Source organism: Lacerta agilis, chromosome 14, assembly GCF_009819535.1.
Source record: "Lacerta agilis isolate rLacAgi1 chromosome 14, rLacAgi1.pri, whole genome shotgun sequence".
In the NCBI taxonomy this organism is placed as follows: domain Eukaryota; kingdom Metazoa; phylum Chordata; class Lepidosauria; order Squamata; family Lacertidae; genus Lacerta; species Lacerta agilis.
In genome coordinates, this window is record NC_046325.1 from 39,136,054 (window position 1) to 39,148,918 (window position 12,865).

The window sequence follows — 12,865 nt, forward strand, 5'->3', positions numbered from 1 at the left end:
GACAGTGTCTCGAAGCTACCAACATGAGTCTGACCAAACTGTGGGAGGCAGTGGAAGACAGGAGTGCCTGGCGTGCTCTGGTCCATGGGGTCACAAAGAGTCGGACATGACTAAATGACTAAACAACAACAAGCTCAGGAATTCCTTTGCAGCTTAATTAAACATATTTCAAATATACTGGTGCTAATGTCAAGCATAAAAGCATATGACATCTGTATGTGCACCAGTTAGACTGCCCTCCATATCCAAGAAGCCTTGGATTTGCAGTTTGATGAAGAGGGCAAAATGAGATTCTCAGCCTTCCTTTTAGAGGGCCAGATTTGATGAAGTGAACATGTGTGAGGGCCAACCATAGGATTGAGTTGTTGAGTTTTTGTTTTTTTACAATTTTACCTCAAGGTTGTTGGGCTTTTTTTTAGGATTGATGTTGTTGAGCTTTTTGGGGGGATTTTACCTCAGGAAATAAACTGCCACAGGGGCCAGATTAAACCGACCAGCAGGCCGATTAGGCCCCCAAAACGGACTTTGGACATGCCTGCCTTAGCATGAACTTCAAAGTTTATTCTGCAGTGCAGAAAGTAAGTGAAATGGCAGACCCGAGAAAGCAGTGGGGGAAGAGACCACAGCAATGAAGCATTTGGTAAACCTCTGGAGTGCCTGAGGATGGCACTGTGACCCCATGTCCCTAGACTGGCCACTGATATTGGATATAGCTGCAGTACAAACAGAAGCATTGCCTCTGAGAAACAGCCTGTGGAAACGGGGAAACAGATTGATTTCAGCTGATCTGAAGTAGCGTCTAGTTAACTCTCCAGGAGGCCCCCCCCTTGTATCTTCAAGTTTTGGTGAATGTGATCACTGGGGATTTGAGTGCACCTGAGAGGTCAAGGTAAGTTGGCCACTAGATCAGGGCTTAAATTTGGTTCTTGGCTGGCGAAGGAATAAAGAGTGCCTCTGAACATGAGGAAAGCAGACCTGCTGCTAGTCTGCTGTCTTTTTTAAAAAACACAATCCCAACATTCAGGCATTTGACTTGAAAATGCTGACTTTCCCCAGGCATTATTGGGATTTCAAAGGCAGAATTAACATGGGGGGGGGGGATTTCCGAAATGCAAAGCTTTTTCCTGCATCTTAGGAAAGTCAATCGAAAAAAATTGCAATTCGGGGTTTGTCTAAAATAAGCTTTCGGGGTGATGTGGTTTTTACTTTTTGAAACATGGCAACCCTACATGAGATTTAGGCATGCCTGTCACTTATTCAAAGAGCCTTAAAGACTGTTATTTAAGCATGATATTTGTCGGCCACATCACAAGATATATATAACATGGACTTGGGAGGTCGTAAGGTAAAGGTAAGGGGACCCCTGACCATTAGGTCCAGTGCAGACAACTCTGGGGTTGTGGTGCTCATCTCACTTTATTGGCCGGGAGCTGGTGTACAGCTCCTGGTTCATGTGGCCAGCATGACTAAGCCGCTTCTGGAGAACCAGAGCATCGCACGGAAACGCTGTTTGCCTTCCCCGGAGTACCTATTTATCTACTTGCACTTGACGTGCTTTCGAACTGCTAGGTGGGCAGGAACTGGGACTGAGCAACGGGAGCTCACTCCGTCGCGGGGATTTGAACTGCCGACCTTCTGATAGGCACAAATACACTTGGGTTGAGGTACTCTTGAATAACATTAAAAAAAAGACAATTACCTAAAGTTAGCAGGGGCCAGAGAACAAGCATTGATTGCTAAGACACGGAAGAACCCACATTTAATTGTACATGTTTTTTTCTTCCCTGAGCACCAGAAAAAGTTGAATGGGGGACAGTTACTTTTTGTTGTGTAGAAAATGTGCAGAATCCTTATTTGAGCCTTGAGATACAAGACCAAACAAGGCAAGGGGGTTGGAGACTTATGAAAGGATTCCCCATGTCAGCTTGCTGTTGTGCTTTAAAAAAAGAAAAAAGAAATACAGCAATGGAGGGAAGGCACACACACTTTGAATTTGATTGGGGCAGCAGATCCCTTTCTCTGTGAGCCACATGCTTCATTCTAATTTCTATTTTTGAGAGTAAGTGATAAATGGTGGGCTGAAGCAACTCACAAGGAAACATGATCCTAGGTGCTTGTTAACTGTAGAGTCGCCAGCCAGGCAGTTTTACTGCTCTGCCCTGGAAAACTATGTTCTGTCAAGGAACTAGCCTTGGGATCTGAAAAGCCAGTGAGTCCACATTCTGGGGGAGTTCAGATGATTTCTACAGGTTGAAAGAACACACAGGTAGGTGGGTGGGTGTCATGAGGCTGCAACATAAAGCTAGCCCCTTTTCTCACTGCTTGTGGGTACCGGCCTGGGGACACACACACACACATGAAATCAGACAACATGAAATCGGACAAACTAGTTGGACAAACAGCTCCAAGACAAGGAAGCACTTTGAACAGTCACGTGAACACAAAGATTACAATAAAGAAAATGGCGATATATTTAAAGTGGACCAACTCACACTTAAAGCACATGACCGCCCCTCTCAACACCCCACCCCAACGAAAAATCCTGGGAACTGTAGTTTGCTAAGGATGCTGGGGTTGTAGTTCTGTGAGAGGGAACTACAGTTCCCAGGATTCTTTGGGGTGTGTCATGTGCTTTAAATGTGCATTGGACATAGTGGCCTAGTGGAATGCGGCCTGGTCCAGGGTGGATCGCGACAGGAGCAGTACCACCATGCAGGTATATGGTAAAAGATTAAGAAAGTGGGGTCCTGGATCTGAAAAGATTGAAGATACCTGTTTCAAATGCATGCTGTCGATCTGCCCAAGGTTTTTTCAGCTGGAGATTCTGGGCCTAGGTTGGACCTTCCTTCCTGTGGGTTAATATGGCAGGAGGGAGCTAGTTCTGTACCTGCAGCAGTGTGGCCTGGCAAATTTCTATTGAGGCTTCTCTAGCTGGTGGCCTTTTGCTTAATTGTTTTCTCCCTGCCCCCCCCCTATTTTTTGTTTGTTTGTATGTTTACAGTGGCTTGTGCTTCTTGGCTACAGGCCCAGCCATCCATCTTTCTATCTATCCAATTTAATGAGTGCTAGGTAGGACTTCAATAAGGAAACAAGTCGTTAAATAGTCCACTGGCAGGAAATAGGAACCTAATTAATAGGCCTCTTCAGGAATGCCATGAACAAGGAGATAAGCAATTAAAAGTGCCGATAGCCAGGGGAAAAGGGAGCTATGTTCAATGGGCTTTATTTTGCCTCTGTGTGGGCAAGATTCTAATACATATTCACCCAGAGCCTCTGGGTGAATATGTATTAGAATCTTGCCCACAGGGATGGGGTTTGGGGTGGGGGATAAAAAAACTTCCCCGTACAAGGCTGTCTTCAGATGTCTTCTAAAGGTTGCATAGTTATTTATCTCCTCAGCTCGGGGGTCGCATAAATCCATACCCTCCAACATTTCTCCGATGAAAATAGGGACCCCTAAGGAAAGTGCGCTGCTCTGGTTCGCCAGAAGCGGCTTAGTCATGCTGGCCACATGACCTGGAAGCTGTACGCTGGCTCCCTCAGCCAATAAAGCGAGATGAGTGCCGCAACCCAGAGTCGTTCGCGACAGGACCTAATGGTCAGGGGTCCCTTTACCTTTACCTTTAAGGAAAAGTGGGACATTCCAGGATCAAATTTATTGAAAACGTGGACGGCTTCTGTAAATCGGGCTGTCCCTGGAAAACAGGGACACACGAGGGTCTGGGATGGGATTGTGGAATTGTAACGAAGGATATAAAATTAATGTGCATGTCCCGGAGCTATTGTTGAAATCCCTCTTCATGCTGCTTGCAGAAGACCAGAATGGACACACCTCTGGGGAATAGTGTAGCCCCTGAGCACATAAGACAATCCTGACATGTGGTATAAGAGAGAGAGAAATTGCAGGGTACATATTATTCTGGGGAGGGTGAAGTCTTGCCGCTCCTCCGAGCGCGGAGAATGTAATCTCGGCATTCCCTTTGTGCGAATCCTCGGGTGGCTGTACCATCGGCCGGCACTACGAGATGGAGCTGCAGGGTTGCAGGAACCCATCTGATACTTGACCAGCTGCCCAGAAGGGCGAGTGCCAAAGCCGAGAGAGGACGATGCTACCTGAAGAACCCTCCGGTCCTCAGGTTTCACGCATGACCATTTGAAGGGAACAGCAGCTGTTCTGCCAACAGGCAGCAGCTCGGCCTGAAAGCTCCCACTTGCGGGCAAGTCTGAGGGAGCGGGGGAAAAGACTTTTTCTTTGGGATATTGCTCACTCCATTGAACAGTAAGTAGGCGACGGAAACCCCCACCTACCCCAAAGCTGGTGCCTTGCAGAGCTTTTGCGCCTCGGAAATGCCTTGTGCTCTTTCTCTCAAGAGCGGCTTGACCTCCACCTTCTCTTTTGCGTGGCTGATATTCTTGCCTGGCTTTTTGACTGGCCCATGGAGAGTATGTGCTGTTGCTGCTGCTGCTGCTGCTGTTGTGACATCTTTGGCTAAAACACTGTTTGGCTGTGGCTTCCTTTTCCCGCTTTCCCCTTAAACCAGATAAGCACCAGCTTCCTTCAGCCATATTAGAAAGAAAGAAAGAAAGAAAAACAGGGTGGGTCGGGGTGGCGGACACTGCTGCGGGGAGTTGTTGTGGGTGGGTGGGTGGTGTACACAGGGGGCCATAACAAAGCTGACAGGAGGAATGGTGCGACCAAGATTTAAGTGGCACCAGCCTGTGAGAAGCTGCTAATGGCTTGTGAGAGCGGCAGGGCTGTAAGGCGAGATGGCTGGCTGACACCATCTTCTCCAAGCTCCAGAGGATGACTAGAATCTTGGCTTTTCGCACCAGAAATGTGCCCAGCTCTTGCCGTCTTCAACTATCACTCTAAATATAAACCCAGGCCGCACACAGGGCTCTTAGCCACTTCTTGCTAGGGCAATGTCAGAGACGCTTAACCCTGAAAGCTGGATACCGCTTGCGGCAATTCACTGCCCGAGACATTTGGAGATGGGCCGGAATTCAAGCCGTTTGCCCTGGAAGTCTTTCTCTCTCTCCCCCCACCCCCCCGATCCTTGATAATGTGTGCCCTGGCAGTGATTTCTTGAGCAATAGGTAGGGAAAGGCGCTTTGCCTATGCTCAGAGGCACCCTTCTCTATGTCGTTTACTTTGCACATGCTCCAGCGTTGGGTTCCGTCACCAGAAACAGTTTATGGGACTGTAAAAGTCCTGGTTTTGAAAATAATACAATTGAACGTGATCAGAAGCTGAAAATGAGTTTTCTGACTCAAGAATATCGGTTCGTTCGCCTTTTTCGCACCAATATTCCCAAATTGCTTGGCAGACCTGACGTCTCGCTGTTTTGCCTGTTTGCTCAGAACGTCTTAAGAGCTTAAAGTAGAATGGTGGGCCTATTTTCTGCCGCCAACCCTCCCCTTTGGCTCATCGATGGAGGAGGGATACGGTTTCGATGTGTCGCCCAAGGGCTAGACTCCATGATGCACCAAGCAAGGACACACTGCATTTGAAGTTGAGACACTGATGCAAGATCTCTCAGCAAAATGCAGGGGCAGGAGAGAGAGAGAGGAAAGAGAAAACATGTTTGAACGTTCCTGTAATGCCAGATCTTGAGTTTGTGATGAAAAGTGCGTTGTTGTTTTCACGGGACAAGGCTGTGCTTGTTGGCCCATGGGAGCTTCCTTTCAGACTTGCGAGTCTCACAAAAATAAAAGAAAGTTAGCTTCTGGGTGTATGCAAGATGTTTCCGACATCAGGTGCAATCCTTACTTTTGGAAATAAGGGGTACCAGGGCCGAAGTCGCATATTTCCACTTTCTTGTCATTCTAACCCCAGGTTGTTAGAGGCTCATTGAGGTTGTCTGTAGGAAGGGCACTCTGTGCATGGTCAGAGGCACTTGTTTTTTTTCTTAGCACATTTTAGGGCTCAGCAAAGGCACGGAAATTGGTTCTAAGTGCAGCAAGCCACAGGTCAGATAATGCGCTGCTCCTTATGATGTATATTTAGCAAAGCAGCTGGAGGTACAATATATGGACCTATTAACTGTATGAGCTTATGTAAGGCATATACCACTTCAGTTGGCATGGCTTTTTTCAAAGATCCATGGGAACTTTAGTGTGATGAAGGATGTTGTTGTTGTTTGTTGTTTTATTTATAGAATTTATAAACTGCTTTTTCATAGAATCATAGAGTTGGAAGGGACCCTGAGGGTCATCTAGCCCAACCCCCTACGAGGCAGGAATCTCCGCTAAATAAATCCGTGACAGATGACCGTCCAGCCTCTGCTTAAAAACCTCATCAGAGGTTTGAAAGAAGTTTCTAACAATAATAGAACAATATAGTGAAACATTCAGTAGAGCAATACAACAGCGAAAACTGAAGGTGGTTAACATCAAATTTATAAAAAAAATTAACAAGACAACCGTGAATAATAGCCTAAAACCCCAGAGTAAACGAAACAATTCCTCCAAAAGCCTGGGAGAAAGGTGGGTTTTGACTAGACGATGCAAGGCCAACATTTCTGTCCACACCTGTAGGGGGAGAGAATCCCAGAATCTGGTATACTCACCAAGACGGCCGTCTTGCATCCCAACCCAACAAGCTATATTCGTTGATGATGTTGCAGCAAGGAACTCTTCCCAGTCGATGTCCAGGATGGCTAATATGGGGAGAGGCACTTCTGACGGGAGCATCTGCTAAGACCAGGCATAGGCAAACTCCGGCCCTCCAGATGTTTGGGACTACAATTCCCATCATCCCTGACCACTGGTCCTGTTAGCCAGGGATGATGGGAATTGTAGTCCCAAAGATCTGGAGGGCCGGAGTTTGCCTATGCCTGTGCTAAGATACCATTTCTTTAATTAATGCACATACCACTTATGCGAACAAAAGACTGGTTTGCAGAACTCTAGTGGCAGTGTTTTCTATTAGCTGTCGTTTCTGGACGGACTTCAAGGCTAGTAGCCCCATGCAGAGAGCATTGAAATGAATCTGCTGGAGATCTCTAGGCTTCTCACAGAACTGTGGCTTCCAAGTAGCAATTTCCAGTGGGGTTCCCGTGGCTTCCTAAAGGGCAGTGAATGACCATTAAACCAGTTTAATTTATACATATGTCCAGAGAGCTTGCTTTTACAGTTCAGAAGGTATTGCAGTTTTCTGGCTATAACGTGGGGCCCTTGACAGCAGTAATTTCACAATTAATCTGTCCAGAATGTCTCCCCTCACCCGCTCTGTGGCCTACAGGCATTGCAACTGCATGACAGAAAGCAGGAGATGCCTTTTTCCAAATGACATGTATGGTATTGTGAGGGTTTTTTGTGTGTGGTGGTGACGGTGGAGGTTAGGCTGTATGGTGCCTGGTTCCATTCTAATTCCTGGATTCAGTAAGTGTTAAAATCTAACAGAGGATCCCATTGTTGAGTTAGCCATGGCCCCTAAGCAACATGGGTCCTTATTATAAGGAAGTGGTTCTGTGCCACAGGGCAAATGGGTGGATCCCCTTCTTCACTTGGTGGGTAATGAGAAGCAAATACTACTACTAATAATAATAATAATAAATTTATTATTTATACCCCCACCCATCTGGTTGGGTTTCCCCAGCCATTCTGGGCAGCTTCCAAAAAAATATTAAAAATACAATAAAACATCAGACATTAAAAACTTCCCTAAACAGGACTGCCTTCAGATGTCTTCTAAAAGTCAGACAGTTGTTTATTTCCTTGACATCTGATGGGAGGGCGTTCCACAGGGCGGGCGCCACTACCGAGAAGGCCCTCTGCTTGGTTCCCTGTAACCTCACTTCTCGCAGTGAGGGAACAGCCAGGAGGCCCTCGGAGCTGGACCTCAGTGTCCAGGCTGAACGATGGGGGTGGAGACAATCCTTCAGGTCTAGTGGGCCGAGGCCGTTTAGGACTTTAAAGCTCAGCACCAACACTTTGAATTGTGCTCAGAAACGTACAGTGGTACCTCTGGTTACAAACGTAATTTGTTCCGGAAGTCCGTTCTTAACCAGAGATACCACTTTAGTTAATGGGGCCTCCCGCTGCCGCTGTGCCACCGTCATATGATTTCTGTTCTATTCTGAGGTAAAGTTCTTAACCCGAGGTACTACTTCTGGGTTAGCAGACTCTGTAACCCAAAGTGTTTGTAACCTGAGGTACCACTGTACTGGGAGCCCATGTAGGTCTTTCAGGACTGGTGTTATATGGTCTCAGCAGCCGCTTCCAGTCTACCAGTCTAGCTGCCACATTCTGGATTAGTTGTAGTTTCCAAGTCACCTTCAAAGTTAGCCCCACATAGAGTGCATTGCAGTAATCCAAGCGGGAAATAACTAGAGTTTTGTGTGAGCTAGGCCAGATACAGGCTGAAGTGAGCAGCCAGAGATGGAGAGCCATGCTTGATTTCTGCTGGAATCCAAGGCAGTGACAATGGGAGAATCCAAGACCTTCTGGGGTGTTGATGGTGTGAGCCCCTCCGTTGTAGGCTCAGGTTGTAGATATGTGTAAATAAACCACATATCCTAAGACACCAAGGTCTACTATGCTGTCCCTTATTTGGAGGAAATCGAACATTGCATTAGCGCCTGGAAGCCCCTGAGTCTTGCACTGGTTTGAGATTGGGAGGGTGGGCAACAATATTTTAGTCAATGTTACAGCTGCAAGAAATGATTTACCCATCTTTGTGTGTGAAAGGCACTTAATTCACCAGTTGATTTTGGAATAGATAACTGAGGGCCGGGGAAGGCTTCCACTGACCATGCAATCTCGAAAACAAGGAAGGGTCTAATATGAATTCATGTAATATATGAATGGTGCAGTCCTATCCAGGTCTACTCGGAAGTAATTCCCATTGAGTTCAGAAGGGCTTGCTCCTGGGTAAGTCTAGGACTGCAGTCTCCTACCATCAAAATTGCATTTGTAAACAAGATTTTCAGAGTGCTTGTGTGTGCCCTCTGATGCAGATATCTGCTTTCAAAGTTACCTCTCTCTGGCTAAGTCTATTACAGGAGTATTATTAACTCCTCTGCCCCCTCTACTCCTTCAAGCCACATTTAAAGGCCCAGTTGTACACAAACCTTACCATATCTGGGTACAAGGCTGACATGATGCATTGTGGTCCCCCCTCCCAACATGGCTTCTATTTGCAAAAATGTGAGAACAACATACCGGTAGCCATCACTGTGTCTCATTTGCTTTCGGGGGCAGCTTTTTACCCGGTTGGCATTCTTGGGAAGAGACTCTTCTGGAGTTTCATGATAATGAACTTGGATCAGGCCAAAGGTCCATTGAGTCCAGTGTTTCTAACATTAGCAAGATATGTTTCTCTGGAAAACAGAGCCAACCCCTGCAGCATTTAGCATTGGGGGGGGGGGGGGAAATCCCAGCAAAAAGCCTCCCATCAGTGCCCATGGGAGCTTTTTCTTACTACTAACAGGAGCACATGGTGAGGGAATACCATGGGGAGGTTTAAGCCTTCCCCTGACCTCCCCACATGCTGTAATCTTGATAGCAATTGCCCTCCCTTACCTAGCATTATTAAAAACAAAAAACAAAAAAACAAACAAACCAGTGACATGATTTTTAATCATGTTGGTGACATAATGTGCAGTTAAGGTCCTTAAAAAACAGTCTGTGGCCATTTCTGCACTTTGTATTGATGATGAATTTCATGTTTTCTGAAGATGTACATACCAGTAGTTTTTTTTGGGGGGGGGGCAGGTCTTGGGGCAACCGCCAGTATGTCGAATCCTGTTTCATTTTGATTTTTGTTGTTTTTATATATATTTTGTATACTTTTAAAACATTTTAATATTCTTAGCTGCCTTGAGTTCACAAGGTTTTTGCGTTGTTTTTTTAATTAAATAGAACGTTGCGTTGTTTTTTTAATTAAATAGTTTTTTAAATGAATGGAATAAATATTGAAACACCGCCAGCTTTTGAAATCAGCATTTATTCAAATTTTGCAGGGATGTTCCTCAGCCAAGTAACCCAAAGATGCATTTGCTAAAGCGCCCATAAAAAACCTTTTAGTCTGCAAAAATGCATTATATTAGACAAAACTGCTTTGCAAAAATGTGTGTTTTACACAAAATTACATACAAACAAAAATGTGCATTTTAGGAGAAATTCTCGCTAAAGTGTTAGTGAGAGTTTTCACGAGGACTTATAATAAGAAATTGCAAGCTGATGAGGAAATGTGGAGAACTGGGGGAGAAATGAGAAACTGAGAAGAACCAAACTTGACAGAGTCTCCCATCCCTATTTCTAGTAATGCTCCTTTTGTTTCACTGACCGTTGATTCAGAAATGGCAAAGCGTTGAGAGGGAGACCTCACTCAGTGGCAGATGACCTGCCAGCGTGAAGAACGCCCCAGCTTCAATCCTGGCCGCTCACAAATTTGAAAAGACGTAAGAGTTAGCTTATTTATTGGGTAGTAGTTCAGACCCTGCCACTCAAAGCCACTTCCCCAGGGTGCGTTTACAATGAAAGTACAAATCCAATTAACAATGCAGCAAAAGTAATACAATGCACAGGACAAAATTGACAGCAACAAAATCTAAAACAGCAGATGGCAGAGCAGCATTAAAAACGGGGGACATAAAATTTAAAAATGGCAGAGGAGTTGGAGGCGGCAGGAATGAGCTAGATGCGATCGGTGGTCTGATGCAGTACAAGGCAGCTCCGTATATATATATTTAGCTGTCCTTTTACGCTTTTTAGTTCCTGGTAGGAAGGGAGGGTGGCCCCCTGTCCTGAATTACAGAGGAGAATTTCTCTATTAGAAGGAGTGCTCTGTTTCAAGGGCTGTTTGGCCCAAGTCTGGATTTCGGATAAAAGAATCATAAGCGGAGAGATCAGCGGCCTTGAAGTTGTGCACCAGCACAAGGGCAGCAGATTGAGCCAGTACGTAGGGCCGGCCTGCCCATGAGGCAGAGTGAAGCAACTGCCTTGAGCGGTAGAATTGGATGGAGTGTCCCATCCTGGCCACCACGGGGGTCATCCGGCGGCAGCAGCGGCAGCTTGGGGCCTGATCTTGCGTAACTGTTGGAATGTCTCGGCAGAAGCTGCCGCAGCTCCGTAACCCCAGTAAATGAGGCTTTGATGGGGCAGCGACAGCACCTTTCCGTTTTGCCTCAGGCGGCAAAACAGGATAGACCACCCCTGTGCATGGGTCTAGACGTGGCCTGCCCCACAGGGTGCGACTGCAATGCTGGCTTCTTGGCGGTGAGGTCATTGCTGCTTACTCAGAGCTGGGAATGGGCGGCAGCAGGAAGGTCAGTGCGGTGCAGGCACACCGGCGAGCATGGCAGATTAGCTCTGCCAGTATGTCCAGTATGACTTCTCCACCACTTCACCCCGGCTCTGGCCCTCTGCATAAACAGTATCTTAGGTCAGGCTTCCTCAACCTCAGCCCTCCAGATGGTTTTGGCCTACAACTCCCATGAACCCTAGCTAGCAGGACCAGTGGTCAGGGATGATAGGAATTGTAGTCTCAAAACATCTGGAGGGCCAAGGTTGAGGAAGCCTGTCTTAGGTCATCTATACCTGTATACCTGAAGGAGCGTCTCCACCCCCATCGTTCAACCCGGACACCGAGGTCCAGCTCCGAGGGCCTTCTGGTGGTTCCCTCACTGCAAGAAGTGAGGTAACAGGGAACCAGGCAGAGAGCCTTCTCAGTAGTGATGCCCACCCTGTGGAATGCCCTCCCATCAGATGTCAAGGAAATAAACAACTATCTGACGTTTAGAAGACATCTGAAGGCAGCCCTGTTTAGGGAAGTTTTTAATGTTTGATGTTTTATTGTGTTTTTAATCTTTTTTTGGAAGCCGCCCAGAGTGGGGAAGCTCAGCCAGATGGGTATAAATAATAAACTATTATTATTATTATTATTATTATTATTATTATTATTATTATTATTATCATCATCATCATCATCATCATCATCTGGCCATAGTCTTCCTCACTATTGTGAGATTCGTTGTATTTCTAGTGAAATTAAAGTCATTACTAAAGTCACACACATATATTACCATGTGGAAATGCTGTTCAAACCTATGCCCTTTTTCAGGGGCGGGGGGCAATGTGTATGTGGCCACGCTAGTTCTAGCCCTGCCTGTTTAGAAACAGCCTCCTGCAGTATGGATACCTCTAGTTGTTTTGGAATGCAATTCCCACGAGTCCCAACATCCTAGGATTATTTGAACTGTGGTCCAAAACTCTCTAGGGCACCAGGTTGGGGGAAGGCTGGTTCAAATCATTTCTATTGCAGTGTCAAGGCTTCGGGAAAGCTACCTCCCCCCCCCCCCCCCGGTTGCAGCAAGAGCAGAGAAAGCAAGGTAGAGTCCTTTTTTTTAATGAGCTTTATTCAATCCTAATAGCGAGAAAGAAAAGAATAAAACAAGCCTCAACAATGGCGTTGCTCCAAACTGGGCTCTTCCTCCCTCCTTCTTAGCAACAGCTTCTGGTGGCCATCCGTGGTCAAATGTCTTTGAGTCCTTTCTTCCTGTACACTTAACAAACGGCCCGTTCTGGGAGAAGGGGGGGTCAGAAATACGTTCCAGTGACAACGTGTCATCTGGCTGCCCTGCTGCAAAAAAATCCCCCCCCCCCAATCTTCTAACACTTCGCAACTTTTCTGTTTGTCTCTCTCTCTGAGCTGTGACTTTCCTCAAAGTCCTGCTGTAATTCAAGGCTGTCTCCTGCAGCATCAGGAGAAGTGGGGAGGGGTGATGTCCACCATTCCTCCTCCATCTCGCCCCCTAGAGTCCGACCCCTGACATGCAGTTTTCCTTAAAATTGAGATACAGCGGTACCTTGATTCTCAAACTTATTCCGTTCCGGAAGCCCACTCCAAAAGCAAAGCGTT

The 12,865-nt window shown here is 46.4% G+C and overlaps 1 protein-coding gene across 1 annotated transcript in view; it reads left to right on the forward strand.

The window, feature by feature from the left end:
* Positions 1 to 4,262: 4,262 nt before the first annotated feature.
* Positions 4,263 to 12,865, forward strand: part of LOC117058367 (sodium channel protein type 4 subunit alpha-like) — an 81,889-nt gene continuing 73,286 nt past the window's right edge. Inside the window, exon 1 of the mRNA XM_033169506.1 lies at positions 4,263 to 4,279. The gene's annotated coding sequence lies outside the window, so the exon portion shown is untranslated. The remainder of the gene's footprint in view (positions 4,280 to 12,865) is intronic.